This window comes from Zalophus californianus, chromosome 8 (genome assembly GCF_009762305.2).
Source record: "Zalophus californianus isolate mZalCal1 chromosome 8, mZalCal1.pri.v2, whole genome shotgun sequence".
NCBI lineage: Eukaryota > Metazoa > Chordata > Mammalia > Carnivora > Otariidae > Zalophus > Zalophus californianus.
Genome location: NC_045602.1, coordinates 23,430,223 through 23,444,097, shown reverse-complemented (window position 1 = coordinate 23,444,097; position 13,875 = coordinate 23,430,223). Strand labels below are relative to the sequence as shown.

The 13,875-nt window shown below is 46.1% G+C and overlaps 1 protein-coding gene across 9 annotated transcripts in view; it reads right to left on the bottom strand.

Moving 5' to 3' along the window:
* The window catches only part of PLB1 (phospholipase B1), a 152,720-nt gene that overhangs the window by 130,958 nt on the left and 7,887 nt on the right, over positions 1-13,875 (bottom strand). For 6 of the 9 annotated variants that reach the window (XM_027623349.1, XM_027623355.1, XM_027623354.1 and 3 more), the window contains exon 2: positions 8,975-9,031. The exons of the other annotated variants lie outside the window; for them this stretch is intronic. The gene's annotated coding sequence lies outside the window, so the exon portion shown is untranslated. The remainder of the gene's footprint in view (positions 1-8,974; positions 9,032-13,875) is intronic. 9 annotated transcript variants of the gene reach the window in all.

Below are 13,875 nucleotides of genomic sequence, written 5' to 3'. Positions count from 1 at the left end.
GGTTAGGTTGTGTATTTGAGACGTTTCTTGTTTCTTGAGAAAGGCTTGTATTGCTATATACTTTCCTCTCAGGACTGCCTTTGCTGTATCCCAAAGATTTTGAACAGTTGTGTTTTCATTTTCATTGGTTTCCATGAATTTTTTTAATTCTTCTTTAATTTCCTGGTTGACCCATTCATTCTTTAGTAGGATGCTCTTTAGCCTCCATGTATTTGAGTTCTTTCCGACTTTCCTCTTGTGATTGAGTTCTAGTTTCAAAGCATCGTGGTCTGAAAATATGCAGGGAATAATCCCAGTCTTTTGGTACCGGTTGAGACCCGATTTGTGACCTAGGATGTGATCAATTCTGGAGAATGTTCCATGGGCACTAGAGAAGAATGTGTATTCTGTTGCTTTGGGATGGAATGTTCTGAATATGTCTGTAAATTCCATTTGGTCCAGTGTTTCATTTAAAGTCTTTATTTCCTTGTTGATCTTTTGCTTAGATGATCTGTCCATTTCAGTTAGGGGGGTGTTAAAGTCCCCCACTATTATTGTATTGTTGTCAATGTGTTTCTTTGCTTTTGTTATTAATTGCCTTACATAATTGGCTGCTCCCACGTTAGGGGCATAGATATTTACAATTGTTAGATCTTCTTGTTGGATAGATCCTTTAAGTAGGATATAGCGTCCTTCCTCATCTCTTATTACAGTGTTTGTTTTAAAATCTAATTTGTCTGATATAACGATTGCCACCCCAGCTTTCTTTTGGTGTCCGTTAGCATGGTAAATGGTTTTCCACACCCTCACTTTCAATCTGGGGGTGTCTTTGGGTCTAAAATGAGCCTCTTGCAGACAGCATATGGATGGGTCTTGTTTTTTAATCCCATCTGATAGCCTGTGTCTTTTGATTGGGGCATTTAGCCCATTTACATTCGGAGTAACTATTGAAAGGTATGAATTTAGTGCCATTGTATTGCCTGTAAGGTGACTGTTACTGTATTTTGTCTGTGTTCCTTTCTGATCTATGCTGCTTTTAGGCTCTCTCTTTGCTTAGAGGACCCTTTTCAATATTTCTTGTAGGGCTGGTTTCGTGTTTGCAAATTCCTTTAGTTTTTGTTTGTCCTGGAAGCTTTTTATCTCTCCTTCTATTTTCAATGATAGCCTAGCTGGATATAGTATTCTTGGCTGCGTATTTTTCTCGTTTAGTGCTCTGAAGATATCACGCCAGTCCTTTCTGGCTTGCCAGGTCTCTGTGGATAGGTAGGTTGCCAATCTAATGTTTCTACCATTGTAGGTTACATATCTCTTCTCCCGAGCTGCTTTCAGGATTTTCTCTTTGTCTCTGAGACTCATAAGTTTTACTATTAGATGTCGGGGTGTTGACCTATTTTTATTGATTTTGAGAGGGGTTCTCTGTGCCTCCTGGATTTTGATGCCTGTCTCCTTCCCCACGTTAGGGAAGTTCTCTGCTATCATTTGTTCTAATATACCTTCTGCCCCCCTCTCTCTTTCTTCTTCTTCTGGGATCCCAATTATTCTAATGTTGTTTCATCTTATCGTATCGCTTATCTCTCGAATTCTGCCCTCATGAGCCTGTAGTTGTTTATCTCTCTTTTTCTCAGCCTCTTTATTTTCCGTCATTTGGTCTTCTATATCGCTGATTCTCTCTTCTGCCTCATTTATCCTAGCAGTTAGTGCCCCCATTTTTTATTGCACCTCATTAATAGCCTTTTTGATTTTGACTTGGTTAGATTTTAGTTCTTTTATTTTTCCAGAAAGGGTTTCTGTGATAACTTCTACACTTTTTTCAAGCCCAGCTAGTATCTTTAAAGTCATGATTCTGGAACTCTAGGTCCAACATCGTACTAATATCCGTATTGAGTAGATCCTTGGCAGACGGTACTACCTCTTGTTCTTTTTGGTGAGGTGATTTTTTTTTGTCTTGTCATTTTGTCCAGAGGAGAATAGATGAATGAGAGAACAAAATGCTAACAGGTTAACAACGTCCCCAGCAAATATACTCTATACAAATCAGAAAAGATCTGAAACCAGGGGAAAAGAAAGGGAAAGAAAGAAAAAAGAAAGAGAGAAAAAAAAAAGATAAAGATAAAAACAGAACAAAGCAAAAAAAAACAGAATATGATCAAATATGATCAGGCTAGTGCATAGATCAGTGCCACACACTAGATTTTGGGTGTATTTTGGTCTGGTAGAAGAAAGTGCCTCCTAAAATTTTAAAGGAAGAAAGACTTATATATGTACAAAATAAGGGTTGATACAATGAAGGGATAGAAGATGACTGTAAAGATGAAAATTATACAAGATTTTATAAAAGGAATTGATAAGAAGTTGTTTGAAAAAAGAAAAGAAGATTTAAAAAAAAAGAAAAGAAAAAAAGGGAGAGAATGTGATCAGGCAGGAGACTAGAACAAAGCCATACACTAGTGATTTAGGGTATATTTTGATCTGTTAGAAGAAACTGTATCTCAAAATTTTAAAGAGAGAACAACTTATATATATATGCCAAAAATAAGGGTAACTACTATGAAGGGATAAAATATGACTCTAAAAATGAAAAATAAAAAATGTTTTTTTTAAAAAAGGGAATAAGATGTTGGTTGAAAAAGAGAAAAAGAAAAATTCAAAAAAAAGTTAAAAAAATTAACTTTGAAAAACTAATGAATCATGGTAAAAAAAAAAAAAGCCATGAATTCTATGTGCAGTATTCCCCTAGCGCTGGAGTTCTCCCGTTCTCCTTGATCGGTAAACTTGGTCTTGGCTTGCTGGCTGTTCGTGCTGATCTTCTGGGGGAGGGGCCTGTTGCCGTGGTTCCCAGATGTCTTTGCCGGAGGCGGAATTGCCCCGCTCTTGTCGGTCCGGGCTAAGTACTCTGCTAGGGTTTGCTCTCAGGAACTTTTGTTCCCTGCAAGCTCTCGGTACAGCTTTGGAGGACCAGGGTGAAAATGGTGGCCTCCCAATCTCCGCCCGGAGGAGCTGAGAACTTGGGGCCCCACTCCTCAGTGCGCCCCCAGAGAAAAGCAGTCACTCCCGTCTCCCCGGTCTCCGGCCGCACTCCGTGCTCACCCGGCCTGTGACCGAGCATTTCTATCTCTGGCTCCCGACCCCATGTGGAGTCTCTAAACCCAGCAGATCCCTGCAGTGCACTCCCGTGCCGCTCCCCCCAGGGGAGGAAGGGGAGCCTCCCCAGCTCTGCCACTTGTTGGGTCCCTGCTGGAGGAGCAGTGGCCCGACTGGGCTGCGGATCACAGTTTATGGCAACCCCGAGCTGAGAGCCCGCGCCTCGGCTCCGTCTCTGCAGCCGGCTTCCCCGCTCCGATACCTGGGAGCTCTGCCGCACTCAGGCACCCCCAGTCTTTCTGTGACCCCGAGGGTCCCGAGACCACACTGTCCCGTGAGGGTTCCACCCCCAGTTTAGCCACTGGAGTGACGTCCCTCAGCAGAGCCGACTTCTAAAAGTTCCGATTTTGTGCCCCCGTGGCTCTATCACTTGCCAGAAGCGGCCGACGGAGGCTGCCTCCCCCGCCATCTATCCTCCCAAATATCACCTCGGATTCACTTCTCCACACGTCCTACCTTCCAGTAAGTGGTCGCTTCTCTGTTCAGAGAGTTGTTGCTACTCTCTTCTTCGATCTCCTGTTGAGTTCGTAGGTGTTCAGAATGGTTTGATCCCTATCCAGCTGAATTCCTGAGACCAGAGGAAATCCAGGTCTCCTACTCCTCTGCCATCTTGCTCCGCGCCCCCCCCATCAGTGCCTATTTTACAGAAGACCCACAGCTTGAAGGGGAAGGTACACACCAGAATTGTGGGAGGGGTGGGACGATCTATCTCAGAATAATCTGCACTGGTTCCAGTGATGCCCTGAGAACTGTCTGACCCAAATGATGGCTTTTCTTAAGTACCTACTTGCCCTCACCATGATAGCCTTGTTATCACTCACTCCTTCTGTGTGGAAATAGTCCTATATCCCTGGTGGGTTTCCTGAGGGAGAGGCTGGGCCTTTTGCTTCTTGCCATTTGGGCACCTCCAGAACCCCTCCCTACTAGAGCATCTAGCTCAATGTCCTACATAAGAGGGCCTCACCAAATCGTCATTCATTGGTTGAGTATTCTTTAGAGGTAAGAAGACAACTGGTTTAACCAAGCCTGTGTTCTCCAAGACTCTTCCCAGTCACAGAAGTACAAGGAGGCTTGGCTTAGGAATCTCTAAACACAAACGTCATCCAGATGCCAGTGTTCCTGTGTTTACACAAGACCTGTGCATACACACACATGTAAAACATTGTCCAATGCAAGTAACTGAGCTTATTTAGCTTCCTTTGGGCAGAGGCTTTGCTTATAATCAAACAAGAAGTTTAATTTAGGAGTAAAAAGTAACAGACAAAATTGAGAAGGGACCACTAACGTATGTCTAAAAAAATACCATTTTCAAATATCCCAGGAGAACATACACTCCACAAGACCTGGCCTTCTTGTTCTTTGCTATATCCCAGCAGCTAGTACATTGCCTGTGGTAGCAGGCATTCACTAGGTGTTGGATGAATAAATAAATGGAAAGCAGAATAAAAAGGAAGACACTAAAACTATAAAAAGATCAGCTCAATAGAACAGAATAGAAAAGATGAAAGGGGTAAAAATCATGTTTTAGGATAGAAAACTGAGGAAAAAGAGGCACGTGGCCCCAATACCATGAAGTGTGATGGGAAAAAACAATGGAGAAGCAACATGGAGGCTCACAGCTAGTGGCTCTTCTCCAAGGTCACACTGTTATTCGCCTATGTAATGGTTCGCCATCCTGGCTGCAGATTGGAATCACCTGGGAAGATTTTAAGACAAATACCTCTGCCTGTGCTTTACCTACAGACATTCTGAATTAATTGGTCTCGGGTAGGACTTGGTCATTGGTCATTTTTAAAATTCACTGATGGATTCCGATGTGCAGCCAGGGCTGAGGGCTCCTGCTCAGTGGAGCCAGGGCCGCCTGGTGCCCAGCACTGAAGGATGGAGAGGACTCCATCTCTGCTGCTGCAAAGTCAGTGGTCCACAGGACACGGCCTAATGCCTCAAAAGTCTACTGAGAGCTGACAAAGTCGGACTGACTGGGTGGCCTTTCCAGAGAGGAATCCCATAGGGATGTAGGGGGCGGGGAGGAGCGCTGGGACTTATCCTCAGAGGTCAGGGAGTAGATTAGGAAAAGGCCACATTCTGGTGCCTGGAGAGGCTCAGTCACCAAGCACCAGGATATGTGGGCCAAAGTTCTGGGTCAACCATATGACTCATTATCATCTACAGCCATTTCCTCTTCCTCATGTGTTAGTTTCCTGATCTGTGAGTTTGACACATAAATTCCATTCACTGATGTGCAGTGGGAAGAACAGGGCCATGGAGGGTGGGGAAAGGGTAAGATGAGCTGTCTACCACAAGCATACAGGGTATTCCCCCTCTTGCACCAGCCATTACTGCAGAAATGGGGAGCTCCCCATTCACAGATGGGGAGCTCTACAGCTTGAGCCCTGACATCCTCTAAGTCACACAGCTAAACTTCCTATTGCCCGCTCTCTCTCCTCTCCCTTCCACCATCTCCAGACTCAGCCCCCCAGTTGTTCCCAATCTTTATGTCTCCCAGCACATGGATGATGGTGATATGCACTCAGGGTGAGCAGACAGGGCAATCTGTAGCCTGAGGTGATCAGCTGGGGGTCTGGGACAGCCCCAAGCCCTGCCCCTGGTTGGTCCCTAGGGGGATCAATGTCTTTGCCCATCTGTACCCCTTAGTGCATTTACCTCCAAGTGAAGACTTAAATAGCATTTGGTGAGCACCTACTAGGTGCCAGGCATCTTGCTAATGAAACTCATTAATGTTATCTTATTTAATACTAGCCACATTCCTGAGGGAGTTAAAAGTCTCAGCTAAGGTCATTCAACTAGTGGGTTGTAAAAAGGAGTTTCTGATCCAAGTCTTCTGCCTCTATATCTGCTAATTTCTCTCTGCATGACTGAGAGATGCTGCTGGTGAAATGGCCTTAGGAGTCCCTTCCATAGAGAAACCCAGGTAAGGCTCTTCATTCTGCATTGGTGGAGGGCAGCCTCTGACTCATGCACCCAGTTGGGCAGGGGACTCTGGCAGTGTGACTGTTCCCTCCTGGGAGATGAGTATGAGTGGACCACCCAACCTGACCTCCACCCAGCTGGGGCCCTCACTAACCTGCAGAGGAAATGTGGCTTCTCTTGGTGGAAACACCAGAGGCGTTGTCCTCCTTGGTACCACCTCAAGAGGACCTGAGAACCAAACAGGGATGCTCTGCTCCATCCCAGCTGGTGGATCCCAACTCTGCTGTGACCTCCTCTCCCCTCCTGGGGAGAATCCCACCCAGAGGCAGGAAAGCAATAGAGACAAGGTCAGAACTGGTCAGAGGGCACCTGGACCTTAATAGCCACCCAGTCACTCCCCTCCCACCCCCATTGCACAGAAGAGGAAACTGAGGCAAAGAAAGAGGCAGAGCCAGTCTGTGATGGGGGCTTGAGATAGGTTTTGGATTTCCTGATTCTTTTCCACTCATCATGCAGCACTGAATCACCCTGACCACTTATAGTAACGGAATTTTTAGTCCAGTTTACAGGTAAGAGACTAAGAACACAGAGAGGATTAGTAACTTGCCCAAGGTTGCTCAACTACCTCTGGTAGGAGAGGAGCTCCCTATAAGGAGAAGAAGGGTCTAGAACACAGGGTGGTGGTGGAGGGGAGGAGGTCAGAATGAACAGGTGTCTCTGTTCTACCAGAGGTAGTTTGCCCTCTCTATCACAGCCCAGCAGTGGCCAAGTTCAAGCCAGAGGAACTCAGCACAGACTTCACCCTAGCAGATACCACATAAAGCCCAGGGTCTGCATCTCCATTCTGGGAAGGATGGTTCCATGGACATAGGCTGGCCGGCATGGCCAGTAGACACTGGCATATAGGAGCTCTTCCTTGGGTCTTCTACAGCTGAGACCCAATGTGGCAGAGCTGGTGGAGTCCTCTGCCAACCAGGGGGATCCCAGGGAACTTCTGCTATGTGGTTAATCTTTGTCTTACTCAATTCCCTTTGCATCCTGTCCATGAGAGTGGTGATCTGTTCTTCAAATCCAAAGGGAACAACCAAAGTCTCCCAGACTTTCCTGGGAATCTCACATGTTTCAGACCATGCTGGAAGGCTCCTGGCTCCTGCAGCCCCAACCACCATGCACTGACCCCACATGCCTCCCTGGCCTGTGTTCAGAGCAGAGTACCTGCTTGAGAAGACTTCTCCCGAATTACGGGTCCAGAGAAGGAAGACAGCCTCTCTACCACCTGCCAGGTCAGCTTACCAGCTGGGGACGTCCCTCCATCCACACTGCCACTCCAGAATGGGGCCCTCTGGGCCTTTGGCTGTGGGCAGGGGATTGCTGTGGCATGGCATCACCTGCTTGCTACCACGCTGGGCTTTCAGCCCCCACACCCACACTGCACATGGTGTTAATAGCTTTGGTAATGATGATGATGCACAAGTATGCTTCCTTTGCCTGCTCCCGGGGCATGTCCACTGTTTACCTTTGATGGCACCACCTAGGGAGAGGACTATGTGCTTGCTTTGCCAGCTCCCTGGGCAGGCCCACAGTTTACCTTTGATGGCACCACCTAGGGAGAGGACTATGGCAGGGGAGAGAGTGAGGCTGGACTTCCCTCCCAGGACCCTCATGCAGATGAGCCATCTGGGCTGGGCTGGGCTGGGCTGGGCTGGGCTGGGTTCCAGGTGGGATCTCTGCTGAGCTCCGGCTGTCAGGACAGCCAGGCTGGTTCAGTAGGTTCTGCTTCCCAACTCCTCCATCCTGAGGGAATACCTCTGTGCCTCTGCCCCGAGCACCACTGGCTGAGGCTGGCCAGCCTATTGTTCCATTCTTCTCGGGTTCAGGAAGGGCCTTGTTCATAACTGGAGGCTTAGCACCCAAAAGAGAAAACATGAGGAAAAGGAATTTTCACATTCCATATGTCTTATAATCCACAGAAATGTTTAGAAACTTGCCCCAGATCACACAGAAAGCAGGTGGTGAAGCCAGATTTTTAATACTGGTTTTCCTGTTCCCAAGGTCAGTTCTCTTAACCTGAGATACTTCTTCATTTTTATGTATTTCAGTTTGTTCCTCCATCGACCCTGGGAGGCCCCCTTGGGCCATGTGTGACCAGGAACATGCAGGGATGTGGTCCCTGGTTGCAGGTTCTCCCATGAGCAGCTGGAATATTGGCGTGGTCTCTGGGAATCCTGAATGGCTCTTTCCACTTCCCATGCCCTTCCTTCTTCGCTTCTGGGACCCACCTCGAGCCACGTTTCCAAGTGTTCCTCTCTGTTGACATTGAGATGCACGGTTTCCTGAACCTGAATGAGGCTCCACACTCTTGAAATTTAACATCTCTTCCAGGACCAATCCCTGGAGGCTGGCCACCCCAATCTTCCACCCATCCCATACCTGAGGTAATTTTTCAAAACACCTTCCGCTGTCTGGTCTCCACCCCCACTTCAGTGTGGCTTCTTCTCCCACTATTTTGCCAGAAATGCTCTACGGTTAACAATTTGTTCAATCCCATGGATAGCGAGGTCCTCAGATTTCCTCTTACTTGACATCTCGGCGACATTTGCTGGCTGGCCTCTACCCCTATTCTCAGAAAACTGTCCTTGGTCTGTATGTGTCTAGTGTCCTGGTTTCTTCTTTCCAGCTGTGCCTTCTCAGCCTTCTTTACCAGCGTCTCCTCTGCTGCTGGAGCTCCTCAGAACTCTGTCCTGGATCCTCCCCTCTCTGTCTCTCAAGGTGATCTCACACACATACACCCCACAGCTTCATTTAAAATCTATGTGCCCACAATTACTGCATTTCAATTTCCAGCCACCCCTCTTTTCTAATCTTCAAATCCTGCAAACTCACTCACTGACTCAACATCTCCACTTCGATGTTTTATACGCACCTCAAACTCGAGGAGTTGAGAACTGAATGTATGATCCTCCTCCACTCATCTGCACTCCTACAGGAAAGGGCAACAGTGGTCATAGATAGATCCCAGAACAATCCTTGAAAACTCCCTCTCTTCAGCCCCAACAGATCATCAATTGCTGAGTCCTGTCAATTCTATATCCTAAATCACCTGGTGAACCCATTCACCATTCTCTATCTTCACTGCCCCAACCTGGGCCCAGGTCACCATCTCTGCTCCCCAGAATGGATGCAAGAGTTATTCCTAAGTCTACTCTTTTTTCCCCCCACAGCAGCCTGATGATCTTTTCAAAGTGCGAGCGCAATTGTCACAGCCTTGCATAAATCCCTTCAATAGCATCCCACAGCCTTTTGGACAAATTCCAACCATCTTGGAATGTTTAGAAGGCCCTCTCCAGCCTTAAGCCCCACTCCCTCCTTCTTCTCCGACCCCAGACCCACTGGGCTCCTTTCACTTCCTAGAACATGGCATCCTTTTGCCACCTCAAAGCCTTAACACAGACTGGTCCCTCAGCCGGACCAGACTGAAGCCATGCCAATCTCCTCCCCATCTCTTGGCCTCACTGACTCCCCTTTCAGGCTCAGTGTAAATATTTCTTCCCAAAAGGCTTTCTCAGGTCCAGTCAATGTAAGGCCCTGTCTCATGCTCCCCTGGCCTCCTGTGCTTCTCCTCCAATACTCTGAAAAAGCAATTACAAGTGTGCTAAGTCTATCCTGTCTGTCTGACCATGAGCTCCAAGGGAGGGCAAGGACCAAATGGTTTCCTGCTCTGTCCCCAGCCCTTAGTGCAGGACCTGACATCAGCAGGTGCTCAACAATTGCTACATGGATGAAAATGCCCAATCTTGCTCCAGTCACTCCTCTGGGGCCCCCAGTGGACAGAATCAAGTCCTACCTCACAGTAAACCACTCCTGCCCTCTCTGTAGCTCCATCATACCACTTACTTCATCTTGTCTGGTATCCAAAAACTGGCCAGTGGGAGCTATCTCTTTTGCTAGAAAGGGATGACCCATGCTTCATTTTCTTTGTAACACCTGCATGGTCCCTAACATAGTGGCTTTGCACACAGTAGGAAATTGTCCCAAGAGAGCAACACATTGCTGTAAAGAAAGAGGGCCCTGCTTGGCCTCTGCCTGGCCCAGATATCCTTCTATGCCCCCCCCCCAGAGTCAAGAAATCTCTTAAAATAGTCCTCCTAAAATCAAACAAAAAACAAAACAGGAAAACCTGAAAATTTCCCCAAGTCTTGTAAATTACAGATAGCAAACCAATCAAGGACTGCCAAACGTACTTGAAGGTCAATTAGAGTTTCCCCTGTTTCCAAAAATCCCCCCACACACACACATTTGTAAAATGCTTGCTTGCCAGAGACTGTCCATATTTCCTCCCTTTTTCTCTGTAAAACTTATTCTCCTATCAGACACCTTTGAAACCCTGCTGAAATGTAAGTGATTGCAGATGGTTCCCTTGTGGTTGTGAGTTTATAAATAAACAGCCTTGGCTAATTTTGTCTCTGGTCTTGTTTGATTTGGGGCTGTAATCCTGGTGTTGCAGCTCAGATGCAGCCTGACCTGCTTGTTGCTGTGGACCTTGGCTCTTGTCCAGGTGTGGTGCCCACCAAGGCCTCTTCAGCCTCACTCTCCCCGTGGATCACCGTCCACATCAGCAAGTAAGTCTGCACTGCACTTCAACTCCATCCACTCTCTTTATGTTGAGTTCCTTGGTTGTTTTATTCACTTGTCAAATCCTCGGTATTTATATTTAATTAATGTTCCCTTTGAGGTTTGTGTCCTTGGTGATTTGCTTCTGCCTGTCCCTTTGTTTTGTCCTGTGTCCTTAAGTGTTGCTTTTGTCACGAGGAGGAGAATCACATGGTGGCATACAAGCATCATTCCCTATAAACTGGCTTTTTAAGCTGGCCTCATACACTGGAGAGTTGGCAGTTCTCCCCAGACCAGCACCCTCTGAGGACAAACTTGGCTGTGGGTCACCAGTAAAACCAGATGAGACTGTCCTCTTATCCTGGCCATTTGTCCTGAGAGCTTGGCTTTGATTCTGAAGGGGCATTCTTGCTCTCTGATATATCCGACCTGCCGGGGACTCAGATTGGTGTCTGTGTTCAGAGGTGGCTGGCCATCAAGTCAGAGGTCCAAGACGCAAGGTTGTATGAACATCTTCAACTGACTGTCACTTTCAACTGACAATGACCAAGGGCTTTCTTAGTCTAACCTGTGTCCTTCTCTGGGAAAAACTGCTTCTTACAGGTGCCCCCATTACCACTATGGCCCCTATACTTCCCTCAATGGCAGAACTCCACTAAGGATGATTTGGCCCTACAATGGACACTTTGAGGAACACTTAACTAGAACTGCTCTTTTGAGAGGTACCTTAGAACAAAAACAGAATAAAATTCCTCAGGCTCAATGAGCAGCATTTTGTGATTGGTACCCTGATGCTTCTAAACAGAATTCTAATTCTAGAATTCCAATTCCTTAAAGAATTCTTTTTTCAAGTCTAAAATGAGGAACTTGATGACCAAGTATAAAGCTTTCTGGTATAAAACCACCTCCTTCATAACTATCCCCCACCCTCTAACACCCTGGATCTAACTTCAATCCCTCTAACCCCTCCACTTCTTCTTCCCCTTGCCTGGAGCCCTTGCCTTTCCTTAACAAGCCCCCTGACAGTCCAAAACATCAGTTTCCTTTAAAAATGCATCCTGATTGAGAATCACAAATGCCTTTAACCATAGAGTTTAAACCCTGGTCTCAGCAGGACTAAAAGCCATTGTCTGAAGTTTCCCCAAACCCTGATTAAGACACCTCTTTACTGAAGAATTCAGAATTTCCCAGGGGCCTATAATCCAATCTCTGCCAACTAACTGGCATGTTAGTAGGAAGATCAAATGCTAAATTATCAATGAGAAAAGCTGAAGAGACCAATCCAGGGTCAGACTTAAGGGATCCCACCTGCATGCAAAACCAGCAGGCTTCCGGAGAGCCTGGAAAACAGGTCAGAGTTAACTAAAAGCGACTTCTGGGACTTCTCTGTAAAAACCGGTTGGAATCAAGAGCATGAGAAGACAAGCCGCAGACAGGGAGAAAATATTTACAAAAAACATGTCTGATAGAGGACCATTACCAAAAATATACAAAGAACTCTTAAAACTCAGCAGTAAGAAAATAAACAATTTAAAAATGGGCAAAAGAACTGAGCAGATACCACACCAAAGAAAACAAATAGATTTAAAAATGGGCAAAAGAACTGAGCAGATACCACACCAAAGAAAACAAATAGATGGCAAATAAGCATATGAAAAGATGCTCACCATCATGTTATTAGGGAAATGAAAATTAAAACAACAATATGATATCACTATAAACCTATTAGAATGGCTAAAATCCAGGACACTGACAACACCAAATGCTGGTGAGGAGGTGAAGCAGCAAGAACTCTCATTCATGAAACTGGACCATTTCCTTACACCACACACAAAAATAGACTCCAAATGGTTGAAAGACCTAAACGTGAGACAGGAGTCCATCAAAATCCTAAAGGAGAACACAGGCAGCAACCTCTTCGACCTCAGCCGCAGCAACTTCTTCCTAGAAACATGGCCAAAGGCAAGGGAAGCCAGGGCAAAAATGAACTATTGGGATTTCATCAAGATAAAAAGCTTTTGCACAGCAAAAGAAACAGTCCACAAAACCAAAAGACAACCGACAGAATGGGAGAAAATATTTGCAAATGACATATCAGATAAAGGGCTAGTATCCAAATCTATAAAGAACTCATCAAACTCAACACCCAAAGAACAAATAATCCAATCAAGATATGGGCAGAAGACACGAACAGACATTTTTCCAAAGAAGACATCCAAATGGCCAACAGACACATGAAAAAGTGCTCAACATCGCTCAGCATCAGGGAAATCCAAATCAAAACCTCAATGAGATACCACCTCACACCCGTCAGAATGGCTAAAATTAACAAGTCAGGAAACGACAGATGTTGGCGGGGATGTAGAGAAAGGGGAACCCTCCTACACTGTTGGTGGGAATGCAAGCTGGTGCAGCCACTCTGGAAAACAGTATGGAGGTTCCTCAAACAGTTGAAAATAGAGCTACCATACGATCCAGCAATTGCACTACTGGGTATTTACCACAAAGATACAAATGTAGGGATCCGAAGGGGTATGTGCACCCCAATGTTTATAGCAATGTCCACAATAGCCAAACTGTGGAAAGAGCCAAGATGTCCATCGACAGATGAACGGATAAAGAAGAGGTGGTATATGTACACAATGGAATATGATGCAGCCATCAAAAGGAATGAGATCTTGCCATTTGCAACGACGTGGATGGAACTGGAGGGTGTTATGCTGAGTGAAATAAGTCAATCAGAGAAAGACATGGATCATATGACCTCACTGATATGAGGAATTCTTAATCTCAGGAAACAAACTGAGTGTTGGTGGAGTGGTGGGGGGGTGGGAGGGATGGGGTGGCTGGGTGATAGACATTGGGGAGGGTATGTGCTATGGTGAGCGCCGTGAATTGTGCAAGACTGTTGAATCACAGATCTGTACTTCTGAAACAAATAATGCAACATATGTTAAGAAAAAAGAAAAAGAAGAAGATAGCAGGAGGGGAAGAATGAAGGGGAGTAAGTCGGAGGGGGAGATGAACCATGAGAGACGATGGACTCTGAAAAACAAACTGAGGGTTCTAGAGGGGAGGAGGGTGGGGGGATGGGTTAGCCTGGTGATGGGTGTTAAAGAGGGCACGTTCTGCGTGGAGCATTGGGTGTTATGCACAAACAATGAATCATGGAACACTACATCAAAAACTAATGATGTAATGTATGGTGATTAA